Source organism: Panthera uncia, chromosome C2, assembly GCF_023721935.1.
Source record: "Panthera uncia isolate 11264 chromosome C2, Puncia_PCG_1.0, whole genome shotgun sequence".
Classification (NCBI taxonomy): Eukaryota; Metazoa; Chordata; class Mammalia; order Carnivora; family Felidae; genus Panthera; species Panthera uncia.
In genome coordinates, this window is record NC_064810.1 from 89,429,207 (window position 1) to 89,443,732 (window position 14,526).

The 14,526-nt window shown below is 34.4% G+C and overlaps 1 protein-coding gene across 8 annotated transcripts in view; it reads right to left on the reverse strand.

The window, feature by feature from the left end:
* The window catches only part of NAALADL2 (N-acetylated alpha-linked acidic dipeptidase like 2), a 1,336,058-nt gene that overhangs the window by 839,180 nt on the left and 482,352 nt on the right, over positions 1 to 14,526 (reverse strand). The window contains exon 1 of one of the 8 annotated variants that reach the window (XM_049629591.1): positions 2,465 to 3,560. The exons of the other annotated variants lie outside the window; for them this stretch is intronic. The gene's annotated coding sequence lies outside the window, so the exon portion shown is untranslated. Of the gene's footprint in view, positions 1 to 2,464; positions 3,561 to 14,526 lie in introns of those variants that run through there. 8 annotated transcript variants of the gene reach the window in all.

A 14,526-nucleotide genomic window follows, 5' to 3' on the forward strand; every position in this document is an offset into this window, starting at 1 on the left:
GGTCATATTCAGATTATGCCTATAAATTTGATCAAAGTGAAATCATAAAATAGCAGTCTTCTACTCTGCTTTTCTGGGAAGCCTTATAAATTTTCCCTTACAAGAGCTGTGCTAACTTAACATGTAATCATGTGCAAAGAAAGCATTTGTGTTGCATTTGAAAGAAGATGTTCAGAGTTGCTTTTAACCTACAACCTGGCCAAAATAACTATAATAGAGAAAATTCAGCATCATGTGGTAGAGAAATTACACATTTGACCCTTCTAGAGATAAAAGTACTGCAGATAAGTTATGATGCTCTAACTGTGCACCAGGAAATTACCCTATTTAAGCGAAGTTATAAATCAAGGCTTTTATGTGGTTGTGAGCCAACGTAAAGGGTGATGTGACAGTTCTTAGCTTCACAACTTTTAAACGTTTATGTTTATTAGTAAATTGCAGATGCCTTTATTAAGTCCACAAGATTCAGCAGCAAATCAACTTGCCTAAGGAGTTATCTACATATTCAAATATGAATGGATATAAAATTCCAAGAGTATACAAAGTTTTCATTGAATGTCAAAACATGTTTGACTAGAAGAGACTTAAGTGTGCTCCTAATTGACCTTCTTATTTCACATCTATCTCCTTTCCATCTTTCTTCTTTCTTCCCTCTCCCGTCTTCCTCCTCCCTGCCTCTTTTCCTGATACATGTCTTTCTTCTTTATTTTCTTAGTCTTCTTTCTTTATTACTTTTTATTCCTTTGTTCAACAAAGGGGAAAGAGCAGAATCACAAAAATGTTCAAATCTGTATAAATGAAACTAATTAATAAAAGTAAATACATTCATAATTTACTATATGCTAAACCATACACTGTCCTAAGTGTTTTTTTTTTTTAATTTTTTTTTTCAACGTTTTTTATTTATTTTTGGGACAGAGAGAGACAGAGCATGAACGGGGGAGGGGCAGAGAGAGAGGGAGACACAGAATCGGAAACAGGCTCCAGGCTCCGAGCCATCAGCCCAGAGCCTGACGCGGGGCTCGAACTCACGGACCGCGAGATCGTGACCTGGCTGAAGTCGGACGCTTAACCGACTGCGCCACCCAGGAGCCCCTGTCCTAAGTGTTTTAAAGAAATATTTCTTCAATTAATCTTCAGAACAGCCTATAAGAAAGGTGTCATTAATATCTCTATTTAATAGATAAGAAAACTCAGGCACAGTAAGGTTAATTTGCCCAAAGTTACACAAAGAGGAATCAAGAAAATAGGATCCAAATCTAGGCAGCAGGACTCCAAAATTTGCTCTCTACCATAGGTTCCATTATGGAATTTTTGTCAAAGATTGTTTATACGAGGCCAAACACATAGGAATTAACTAATCTCTATAATATGGCACTCAATTGGTAAACGTTAAAATGAAAAAAGGAAGTACAGAAGGGCTCAAATTCTTGGAAACCTCTGGAAACCTGGAAATGAATCGAAGAAATGTATGTATAACGGATCCAGAAAGCATTTGTTAGATTGCAACTGGTATTTTCTGTCCCATTCTGAAGAATATTTGGAGAGTAAGGAGGAACTCCTCAGGGGGCTTCTCTAACTCCATTTTTCTAAGTCCTCAAAAAATCCTCCCTGGCCATAAGTTTCAGGAATTTTAACTTACAGAACCAAGTCATGTTCAATTTCCATTTATTCAGTCTTGCATGTCTAGGGATATAGGCACGCCAAAGGTTTGAGATTTCTATTAAAGAATATCTTTGGAAAACCTCAGTGAATCCAGGCAATCGGGGCAGCTCAGAGTCTTGTTTTACAAAGGTGTTGTAATTCGTTCTGCTGTCAGATTTTTGTCTCACCTCACATTATAGGCATTGTAGTATGGAGAAACAAAAAATATGACAAACTGATTTGAGTGAAAATCTCTGTTTTTCTATTTATCACCCCTCATGCAAGATGTCCTTTGAAAGCTTGTAATATGGCAATACCAGTATTAACCTTATAGGTTAGTTATGAGGATTAAATGAGATTAGGTCAGAAAAAGTGCTTGACCCAGAGCCTGGTATATGTAGAATTCCCACTAACGCTGGTTTATAAACAAAGAAATTGCGACATTTACACCTAATGTTGATAAGTGTTCCGTGATCTCTTCAGATTCCTGTTTAATGGAAATACAAAACCCTAAAAAAAATAGGTGACGTGTTTTTAATTTACATAATATATTACCATGGAAATTACACTTCATACATACTCAGTAAACTCAATACAGCAATTAATTGTTAAAGAAATATATACACTTTTTAAAGAAATATTTCTCTATTCTACAAAAAATATTTTCTACTCTACAAAAAGGATATATGTCTACAAAACAAATATTTGTCTCTGCCATACAGGTAATTTGAAAATTACAACACTCATATAGAGAAATTACCTCTACATTTGGCAAATATTGCCTATAATACTTAGCTTTTTTTTTAATTAAATGACTTACATATAAGAAAATGTTTTAAATCCAGTCTCCAGACAAGAATCACAACCAGCAGGAGATAAGCAGTAGTCAGTAACTACTATATTCTGGCAAGTTGCTTAGCAACTCTGGAACTGCAATTTTCTAGGCTCTTTGTTCAGCTAACAAATATTTATTGAATACCTACTACATGCATGTTGCCAAGGAAAGATACAAACAGCCTCATGAAGAGAACATTATTTTATCATTTCGTCCTATGACAAACTGAAGGGAAGCAGTTTCATAATTCACCTATACTGTAAGATGAGGAAAATGAAAGAAATTGAGTTTGAATCCCAGCCTGATGGTTTCCAAAGTCCTTGCTGTTTTTCATTTTATTGTGTACTGATGAGCCCTAAATCACTGTCTTTGGAACTACACCATAGCCTGTTATAGTTAGGTAACTGTTTCATTTTTATACAGATTGTAATATCCATGTGGAATAGGGATGCCATCAGCTTTCTGTTGTATTTCTTAGAACAGTGCTACTCAAATACTGTTTTGGGGAATGCTAATTGTGGAATGCTGATTAGTAACAAAGGGTTGTTACGAATTCCCAGCAAAATAGGTATAGACATTGAGATTGTTAAAATTTTTTATGGCAGTTTGACTGAATAATTTTATGTCTGTTGAACTTAAATGATGTTTGGGTATGCAATCTGTATGTTTTATTTTTTAAACTTGATCTTTATCTCTATACCTCTTTTTTTAATAAACTTTTGGGGTCTAATGAAGGACAAGAGACTGCACATGTTTCAAATCAACAATTTGATCAGTTTTGACATACTTATACACCCATGAAAATCATCATCACAATTAAGATAAACATTTGTATTACCCCTGAAAGTTTCCTTGTGCCCCTTTGCAAGCTATCCCTCTCTCCAAATCCATGACAGTAAAACAGAAAATGGGTGTGACTATGTCCCAATAAATATTAAATTAGAAAACCAGACATCAGGATGGATCTGGCTTGTAGGCTGTAGTTTGCTGACCCCTCCTCTAGAGGGTCATTACATTAACTTTGAAAAGCACTGTTAAGTGAATTTAAAACAAAGAGTAATGGACAAAAACTACTGGAGTTTTGGTCCTAAAATCATGTGAAACAATTAAAATATTGCCAAAGAAATCCTTCTGTAGCTTATCTTTTGTGTTGAGATAGACTTTGCTTCAGAACCTTAGTTTGGGTTTAACTTTATCAAGTAATCTTTAGTAATAATAGCATGTGTGGATCTTCTCAGTTTTAGAAATGTCTGAAGTTGAATACACTAATACCCTAGAAATGGAAAAGCAAGACCATAATCTTTTTCTAGGCAGGACAGTGCATTTGTAGCACTCATTTAAAAATATATATATTAGTGTTCTTGCACAGTGAATAGATTACATGACTTTATGTGGGCATGCTTTTCATTAACATATCAATGCTCTAGCAAAACGGATGGTAGGTAAAAGACTGAAGATCATGAAACAATATCCTGCTATTCCCTATCAGAATATTCTTCAAACTTTATTTTTTACTACTGCTTTAGTTGTCTTTTTCACTAGATTGTGTGTTCTTTGGAACAAGTATGATGTTCTTCTTGCTAAGCAGTACAGGTATCCCTCACTTTTTAAAGGTTCCCATAATGCCACTTCACTTTTACAAATGACCTACATTAGTCACTTATTTTTGCTAAAGGAAAATAATCTGAAAAGGAGTTTTGCTTTTATGAAAAAAAGGCAAAAAGTGAAAACAGTGTTCAGGATTTGTTTTGCAGAGCCATTACAAAGGTAGCATGCACCCGGTATCAAAGGCACCCACCAATCCCTTCCCAGGAACTACACTTTGCATCTCAGCACCAAGCCTCCATAGCTTGGACCCGTGTCTGTGTGCATCTGTGCTTTACCTTGATTTTTGTGTATCTATCATGTCCTAAGGTATATCCTAAGTTATCAGAGAAGCTTATGAGAGGTGATTTTCTTGGGGTGTAAGAACACTCAAAACTGATTCTTTGTTTTACACCATTTTAGCTTACAAAAGCTTTCCTAGGAATACTCCCCTCTCAGATGGTGGAAGAAACCTAGATTCCCAGTGCCTAACAATATTTGTCAAATAGTTGGTGCTTAATATTTTTGAATGAATAAACAATATATCCCAAAGCTAACAAAATAATACCTAAAGCTTTGTGATGTTGTTATTAAATAAGAAACTGAAAGATTTAAGTATTCAGTTATTACTCTAGATTTAGAGTTTCCCAAAGTGAGATTTGAGGGCTACCAATATAGTCTGAATTCATAGTTAAACATGGATACTGCATTACCCATTTTACATATAATCAATTTGAATCACTTGGTTATGAATTGTCCTCACTCTCTCTCTCCCTCTGTCCCTCTTTGTAAATTTATATATAAATTATAGATCTATTTTTTTCTTTTTTTAGAAAAACAAATTTCCAGGAGATTCAGTTGCACAGAAAAGGCTGAGAAATCCTACTGTAGGTGATAAAAATAGGAGATAGATTATTGTTGTTGTCAGTCTTACTGGTACTAGAAGTAGAAGTAGGACTACACCTAAATAAATATCTGTGGAATAAATGGAGTGGATAAACTGATTGTTGAAAGTTTATGTGTCAGACATAATGCTCAGAAGTTTACAACACGTTTAGTTAAAATAGTATCTTAATCCCTATTTCATCGTGTGTTAACCCACGTTTTAACACAATTTCACACATTTATCACAAGTTCAAGGATTAGGAAACTGAGATTCAGAATGATTAAAATACCAAAACACTAATCCAAAGTGATATGTGCACCCCTACATGTTTATTGCAGCATTATTTAAAATAGCCAAATTACAGAAGCAGCCCAATTATCTGTCCATCAATAGATGAATTGCTAAAGAAAATGTGGTATATATATACTATATATATATTACATAAATATATATATATTATATATATACACAAATATATATATATAATATATATATGTAATATATATATACATACCATATACACATATGCGTGTGTGTGTGTGTGTACACACAATGGAATATTAGTCAGCCATAAAAAGAATAAAATCTTGCCATTTGCAACAACATTGATGGAGCTGGAGAGTATAATGCTAAGTGAAATAAATCACAGAAAAACAAATACCATATGATTTCACTCTTATGTGGAATTTAAGAAACAGAACAAACAAGCAAAGGGGGAATAAAGGCAGAGAGACAAACCAAGAAACAGACTCTTAACTACCGAGAACAACTGACGGTTACTAGAGGGGAGGTGGATGGGGGGATGGGTTAAATAAGTGATGGGGATTAAGGAGGGCACTTGTCATAATGAGCACTGTGTAATGTATAGAATTGTTGAATCACTATATGGTACACCTGAAATGAATACAACCCTGTATGATAATAATACTGTAATTGAAATTTAAAAAATAATAATAATTTTAAAAAATTTGCCTAAAGTTGCATACCATAAAACATGTAGAGGTTAAAAACATTGCAAAGGCTACAAAACCTTTTAAACGCTAGCACCCAATTTTATCTAGTTCCCAAGCCCAAATTCTGTTTACTAAAGTACAGATCAGAATATGGGCACTAAATCAACTCAGTTTATTTATTACCAAAAGAAAACATGTTAATAGAATTTGGGAGTTCATTTATCTTTAAAAATTAAAGAGACCCTCAGGGCACCTGTGTGGCTCAGTCGGTTAAGCATCTGGCTCTTGAGTTTGGCTCAGGTCATGATCTCACCATTCTGGATTTGAACCCCACGTCTGGTTCTGCACTGCCAGTGCAGTTTGGGATTCTCTCTCTCCTTCTCTCTCTGCCCCTCCCCCGCTTTTCTGGTCTCTCTCTCTCTCTCTCTCCTCTCTCTCTCTCTCTCTCTCAAAATAAATAAACTTAAAAAATACTTAAAAAACCTTAAAGATACCCTCAAGTAAATATATCTAGATACCCTACAGCAAATATCTTTGAATAACATCAATTATCCTAATTCATAGGGCAAAATGATTGCCTATCCAGAAAGATAGATAGCAAATAATCAAAACTTTAACTGGACGGTTCTAACAATACACACCCATACTAAGCCTTCATTATATAGATTATTTTACCTGTAAAAAGACATTTTGTGATGAAGCTTTGAAACAGATCAGCATAGTTGGTCTAAAACTTATAAAAATTAACTGTCAGGATCTATAACAAAGAGACACGATTCATCTTCTCAAAAACCTGGTGCAGTTTAATAATTGAATGCTCCCAAGATCATAAAGAGATTCCCAGAAGAAACTGGAAGACCTGTTTGTAACAGGAGCTCATGAAAAAAAGAGGAGCTCAAAGCCGAGAAAATACATCTCAATTATCAAGGATTTGAAAAGGAAAGTGTGTCTACACCATGGGAGAATACAGCTGATTTTAGAGAACTAAAGTTCCAAATAAATCCCTCTTCAAAGAGAAGCTACTTCATTATTTAACAGAAGTATTCTTAATTAGAAGAGCAAAAAGACACCAAGATTCAGCAGAACCAACAAGCACATAATCTTTCCTAGTAGAAATTTTGAAGTAATGCTTTCTAAATAACAGAGTACACTTAAGGTGATCTTGGCTATATTACTATAAGTCACAGTCACAAAATTAAATCTTGGGAGTTTTAAGCAGTGTGAAAGTTCATGCAAAATCCACCCAAAATAAAGAGCTGTACAGTATTTTGTTGCTTACGAACCATACCAATGGAGCATAGAAGAAACTCCAATATCCAGCAGGGTTTACTAAAGTAAGTGGGAAGCTAAGGAGAGCCCAGTAACTCTCCAATCAGTATGGAAGTCATATGCCCAATGACTGTTCATTCTGACACCATTAAATTTCAGTAGATTTAATTTCTATTCCAATCACCTGTGCACATACGTTTCTCAGCCAGTTATTGTGACACTTGGAAAGATACAGAAAAATTAAGTCAAGATGAACAAAACAGTTAATCATTTAATGTTTGGAAATATAGGAAATTAGCCTGAGCTGTGTCGTCACTACCATCTCAGTTTTATACAGTGACACTTTGTTCTTTATTAGAGTGAGAACATCTAATTCAGCTTCAGCAGTTTCTTTGTTTTGATGATCTGACGGTGCCTGGTTAATGATATGTTGTTAGATATATCCTAACTGGTAATGCAGCAACTCCTGGGGAGAAAGCAATGAAACGTTATACTCTGCAGTTCTGGTGAGAGAGACACTGTAAGCTGCACGGCATGCCTCCATCAGGGGTTGAAATTACAAAAATAATTTTATGTCTTTAAAGTTTCCGATATCTTGTGAATCTTTGACATTGGTGAACATGTTTAAAATGCTACCAGAAGAAAACCCCATCTCAACAGAAAAGTCTGCAACCACTGGATTGATCTCATCTATTAAAAACACATAAAAATTGTTGAAGTTATTTGAGTTTACTCAATCATTTATTTCTCCGTGATAAAATAAGCCTGAACTTTCAAATTACAAAAGTCAAGATGAAAACACATTAACACATCATCATGCAGCAGAAGTCGCCTTATTTCACAGGCTAGCGATTTGTTCAGGCCTCAATTCCTCACCACATAGGGTCAAGTCAACCTGGTTTTCATGCCTTTTCTTTCACTATGCACTTGTGAGAATCTTCCACTCTATTGAAATCAACAATCCCATTGTGTCTCTAACACTTTGTAATTTCCAACCCCCACATCTTTCTTATAACCCAGAAAACTTTAATCTTATCTACCCTTTAAGAGGCAGTTAGCATTCTAGTTCTGTGATAAGGATGCCCCATGGTGATTTCTTTCTTTCCCCTGAATTCCGGTAATAAACCACTCTTTATACACTTTTCATTTGACAAAACTAAGTAAGTCCTTCATAATAACAGCAAATGCTACAGGACCTTTATCTTAGTACCAAAAACTAATCTAATCACTTTACACAATTCAACTCATTTAATCCTCATAATAACCTTATGATATAGGATCCTTTCCATTTTATGGATGGAAAAGTGAAACAGGGAGATATTATGTGACTTCCTCTGGATCACAAAGCTCCTGAGTTGTTAGAACCAGGAATCAAACCCAGCTAGTTTGGTCCTAGAATCCATGATTTTAACTTCTATTCCAGATTGCATTGTATATTATTTTACATGAATTAGAAACTTACTACTATTTCTCAAACTGTGGGGTGGGTACTGATGATTGGTTGATCATTACATGATTTTAGGTGGTACACAGGCATAGCCTTATAGTCAACAAAAGTATTGTGATTGGTTAAGCCCTCAAAATACCTATTTAACAGAAGTGACATACTTCATTTGTGTAAAACTATGTCCCCTTCAAAGTGTGAGGAAAGAATTTTCCTTAAGAACCCAACAGCATGTCAGGTATTTCATTAGATTAAAAGTACTTTTATTTCATTTGGTCATAACTGCAAAATATGCAAAGAACACTTAAAATATTCATCTTAAAGGAGACGTCAAATAAGCATTGTTTAGTGTATAAAGTATACTATATGGTATACTCTTTCAAAGCTATTCATACCATATTTTGATTTATCTGTTTTGGTTAGAGTTCTATGGAAAGCTCTAAGGCTATCGCCAGGACATATTAACAATGAGATTTGATAAATATCCAAGTAATGAAAATAACAGATAAGAATGATCACCCCTATCTTTTCTGAAAAGAATTACTCAAAATCATTCTGTTAGTTACACTTGATATATGTAGTATCGATAAAGCTGTATGAGTTGTATGTTATACAAATGAATATATATATTTTTTAATTATAGGAAGTAAAATCTACAAAAATGCACTCACTGTATCTATTATTTCCATAGTTTTATAAGATGTCCCAATTGACCTTTCCCTTGAACTTCTAAATTCTGTTTACTTTTAAAATTAGATAATACAGGTAGTGTTATCTGGTTGATTTCTTTTTATGTTCTAAATTGACATGAGCCTCCCCTCCTTTATGTCCTTGCTGCAGACCATATGCAGGCTTCTTTCAGTGGGCAAGAAAGATAAACTTAAAGAGATCTGTGCAAAGTGCACTAAGACAGAAACACAGAAAGATGGCTTTGATTAGAGCAAAGACAGAACAGAGAAGATTAAAATTAAAAGATTTCACTATGTCGATCTAGGACACATTTTAAAATAATATTATTGAATCTACACTATAAGCTAGGCATAATGTTTAATCCTTTACATTCATTATGTAATTGTTTTTTACAAAATACTGTTGAAGTAGGTACCATTTTATAGAAAAGACTAAGGAATCTCAAAAAAAAAAAAGAAATATTAATTAATTTGACCAAGTTTATACAACCAGTAAGCAAACAAGGACAGGATTACAATTGAGATTGGCCTGCTCATCTGAATACATAAAAATATTTTGTAAAGTAGGGAAAAGAAAAAAGGATCAAGGACAGTAATTCCACACCCATATATGGTCCAGTGGTGTTAATTGAAAGAATTATTGAAAAGGACCCTTAAATCCATATACAAAAAGGTATTTTCTCAATCAAATCATAGCAAAAATGGAATTACCATATTTCTAGAATATGTATCACACATATATTCATATAATTATAGTACCGTGTATGTGTACATACACAAAACATACTTACATATATATTAATATATAATATTTTAAAATATTATCTAAAGTCATACAAATCTTCAATCACAATTCTATAAGCATAATTCTACAATTTTTGGAAGAGGTGGAGGAGAATAATGATAAAATAAGTGAAGAGGTCAAGACTGTATTTAAACACTTTTACCAGCTATGTCATTCATCATTTACCTGATATGGCGGTGAGAATAATTCCTTAAAAATATAAATAAAACTCCTCTCACTAAAATCCTTCAATGGTTTTGTATTATGTTTGAAATATAATCCAAACTCTTCAACTTGACCTATGACAGGCTTTCTCCTCTGCTCCCATGTTTCTATACATTGCCTTTTTTTCCAGCCTTACTGCTTCTGGACAAGCTGCCAGCCCCCTTGGAAGACTATGCCTCCACCTTCCTGTGACTGGCTCCCATATAACAGGTTTTAAAAATGAAAATTAAATAATTATTTGCTTCTTATTAATTCTTCTCCACTAGACTATCAGTTCTATATGAACAAGGGACCTTCTGAGTTTTATTTTCCATTGTATGTGTGAACTAATCAATGAATCATTCATGAATAAAGGAATATCCAAAGACAGTAGTATTGGGATCTAAGCATTATTATTCCAAATCATTACACTAACCAGTGAAATATATGTATTTTCAAACAGCTACGTATTTCTAAGCCCCTTTTATTGTAATTACAATTTTAAACTAAGCTATGAATATTTTAATTTAATCTCCTTCACAATTTGATGAGCTAAATATTAAAATTGGATGTCTTAAAATTATCATTAGTTGCTGTCAATGTTTGTTAATAACATTCTGAAAATAAAGTTTTACACCTCTTCTAATGAGTCAAACTTCTTAAAATGATTAGATCACTACAAACTTCAAAGCATACATAGAAAATGTTTAAAGTTCCTCAACTTCCATCTCTTAATTTTTATATCTGTTAAATAAATATGCTGGACTAAATGACTTCTAGCATCCTTTGAGCTCTTACATTTTATGATTCAAAAATTTAACTTAAATTTCTGATCTTTTCCTCTTCCAGTGCATTTACATCACCTTAATCCTATAAAAATAAAAGAAAAAATACATGGATAATTACACTGATGGCTATGGCTATCTGATTTGAAGTTTTAAAATATTTCTATCTCCTTTACACAACAAACACGTAACAAAGAATAGAGTGTTCTGGAGCAACTAAGCTACCATTAAGCATTTTTTTCTCTAATTTATACTGGTTTTTTTTTTTTTTTTTTTTTTTTTTTTTTTTTTTTTTTACGAATCCAGTCCCATGCTTCAAATCCGTGTATAGCTGGTTAGACTTCTGAATGGCATTACAACATGTGTTCTTCTAATAATCATTCTGCCATAGGACAGGGCATGGGCCTTTCTGAACTGGTAAACTCCCAAAAGATAGCACAGATTGAAGTTTTGTAGTTTACACCTGCAGTGCCAAGATAACAAAACAAAGAAGATAGTGTCGAAAGCATCAAGGAACCTGATTTTGTTGCTGCTGCTCTAGACCCCCATGCCTAACCAGGATTAATTGTTTTTTAAAAGAATAATTTTCTCTCATTATTTAAGAACAGGGTATTGAAAAAAGATGACATTTGGATACGTTGGTAAGAAAACTGTATGGAGAAGGAAACACCAGTATGCTTTAGAAAAACTTTTCTAAAGTTTATTTATTTTGAGAGAGAGAGATCGAGAGTGTGAGAAGGGGAGAGGCAGGGAGAGAGAGAGAGAGAGAGAGAGAGAGAGAGAGAGAGAGAGAGAGAGAATCCCAAGCAGGCTCCACACTGTCAGTGCAGATCTTGAAGCAGGGCTGGGAATCCATGAACCCGTGAGATCATGACCTGAGCTGAAACCAACAGTCAGATGCTTGACGTACTGAACCACCCAGGAGCTCCTAGAAAATTAGCCTTATTTGTTTAAAAAATAAAAGATACTATGCAAATCCTATTTATCCTCAAACTTTTGCTAATTCTAAGATCCACTGATGTACAAAAAGCATTACTATGTTGTTTGCCTAGTGGTAATTGTTTATTTTCCCCATCCTTCTACTTTTATTAATCAAAAATCCTACTGCATAGAATACCTACCTGTCCCTTCTCCACTGGTATGGATTTTATGTTTGTATCCACCCCCCCCCAAATTAATTTTTTTGAAGTCCTAAGCTCCAATGTGAGGGTATTTGGAGATCAGAATTTTAGGAGGCAGTTAGGTTTAGGTGAGGTCATGAGAGTGGTGCCCTCATGATAGAATTAATGACTTTATAAAGCAGAGGAAGAGACAGTTTGCCTGTCTCTCCCTAGCATGTGAGGATATAGCAAGAAGGCAGATAGCAAGCCAAGAAGATTCTCGTCAGAATTCAACAATACCGGCACACTGGTCTTGAACATCCCAGCCCCTAAATCTGTGAGAAATAAATATGTCAATTAAGCCAACGAGTCCACACCATTTTGTTATAGCAGCCCAAGCTAAGACATCAACCCCGAATAATATTTATTCAATTACATATCTATATCAGTATGGACTCATGAAAGTATTTAATTCTATGGGTTAATATTCAAAACTATCATTTATTTTGTTGTTCAAATTGTTTTGGCTTCAGTCATCTTTGCTTATTTCGACAACCCCCATCTTTTTTTTTAGCACTTTTTAGACTCTCTCACCACCAGATTCTTCAGTTATATTTTATATTTACTCTGTCCCAGCTGGAATCAACCACTTTTCCAAGAAGTCCCTTTTCCCTTTATTGCAGGATGTTTAGAAATTAGGGTCTGGGGTTTGCAGTATCTCAAAGTACTTCCTAATAAAAAAGGGAAAGTTAGGAACGTTGTAGTAGAGAAACCTTGCAGACATCTGCTTTACCAAGTGATGTGATTAATATCACCACTAAGAAGACACACTTATAAACTTCTTGACAAGGTGAACCGATAATACAGAATTGTTTCAGTACTGCTGGTGTAAAAAAAAATGCACCAGTTTTTTCCAATCATGAGAAAAACCAAATTCAAACCGAAGGACTTTCCACAAAATAACTCATCAACACTTTTCAAAAGTATCAAGTTCATGAAGGAGAACAAAAAACTGAGGAACTTTTACAAAGTGTAGAGGCTAGGGAGAAAACACTAAACTTAATGTGGGATCTTAGATAGGATCCTAGAACAGAAGAAAAAAAAGCATAGAGAAAATAATGATAAAATTCAAATAAGATTTGTAGTTTAGTTAATAGTGTTGCAACAATGTGAATTTTCAAGTCTTGAAAGATGCACTGTGGCCATATACATTGTTAATATGAGAGGAAGCCAGGCTGGGAGAGAAATGGGAATGGGGTCCTATCTTTGCCCCTATTCAGCAAGTCTAAAATTATTTCAAGGTAAAAATTAAAAAAAAGTAGTCAAAGATAATTTATCTTATTAGTAATACTATTAATATTTATGACATACTTTCACCAAAAAGGATGGAACAAACACTATTAAACAAATGGCATAATGGAAAGCTCGGATCCATGCCCAAGGCATTCCAAATGGAAGTATTTTCTTACCAATTGTGTTTTGACTTTTAAAATTGTGAAAACAGGGGTGCCTGGGTGGCTCAGTTAGTTAAGGGTCTGAATTCAGCTCAGGTTATGATCTCATGGTTCGTGGGTTCAAGCCCCATGTTGGGCTCTATGCTGACAGCTCAGAGCCTGGAACCTGCTTCGGATTCTGTGTCTTCCTATCTCTGCACCCTGCCCCATTCATACTGTGTCTCTCTCAAAAATAAATAAACATTAAATTTTTTTAATTCTGAAAATATATTTCTAAAAGTAATATTTTCCATGAATTCTTATAAAATATTGCCATATTTGATTTTTTTTATATTTGAGTCATTATTTTAAGTAGTTTCAGAAGTAGAACTTGCAATAAATTAAGTGATTAATCATATGCAGGCCTTATAAAGAAAGCAAAGAACAAAAGAACAAAAATATTCTCAGAATTTAAGTTGTTTCATTCTAAAAATTAAATTAGTTCATGTCTCTGAGCACACATTTTCTGCCAAATACTCTTCCAAAGATAATATTAAATTGCTAGAGGGAATATGGTATGGCCATAATTCTTCACTCTTTCTTTGATCCACACACTTGGCAATGCAACTCCACAGCTACTCCAGAAGTGGAATCTGTTTCACACTCCTTGAATCTGTCCGAGTTCTATGACTTGCTTTGACCAATGCAGCAGAATGACTGTATGCCCATTCCAAGATACCTGTGTGCTTCCTCTCACACTCTTGGACTCCCTCTGTGCAATGAGTACAAACCAAAGCTACCCTTTTTAAACGAAGTGCCATAACATGAAAGAGAGGCCAGCTGTCCCAGGTGAAGCCACCTTAGACCAAACTTCAGCCAGTCAACCACCAGACCCTAGATTAGGAAAATCATGTAC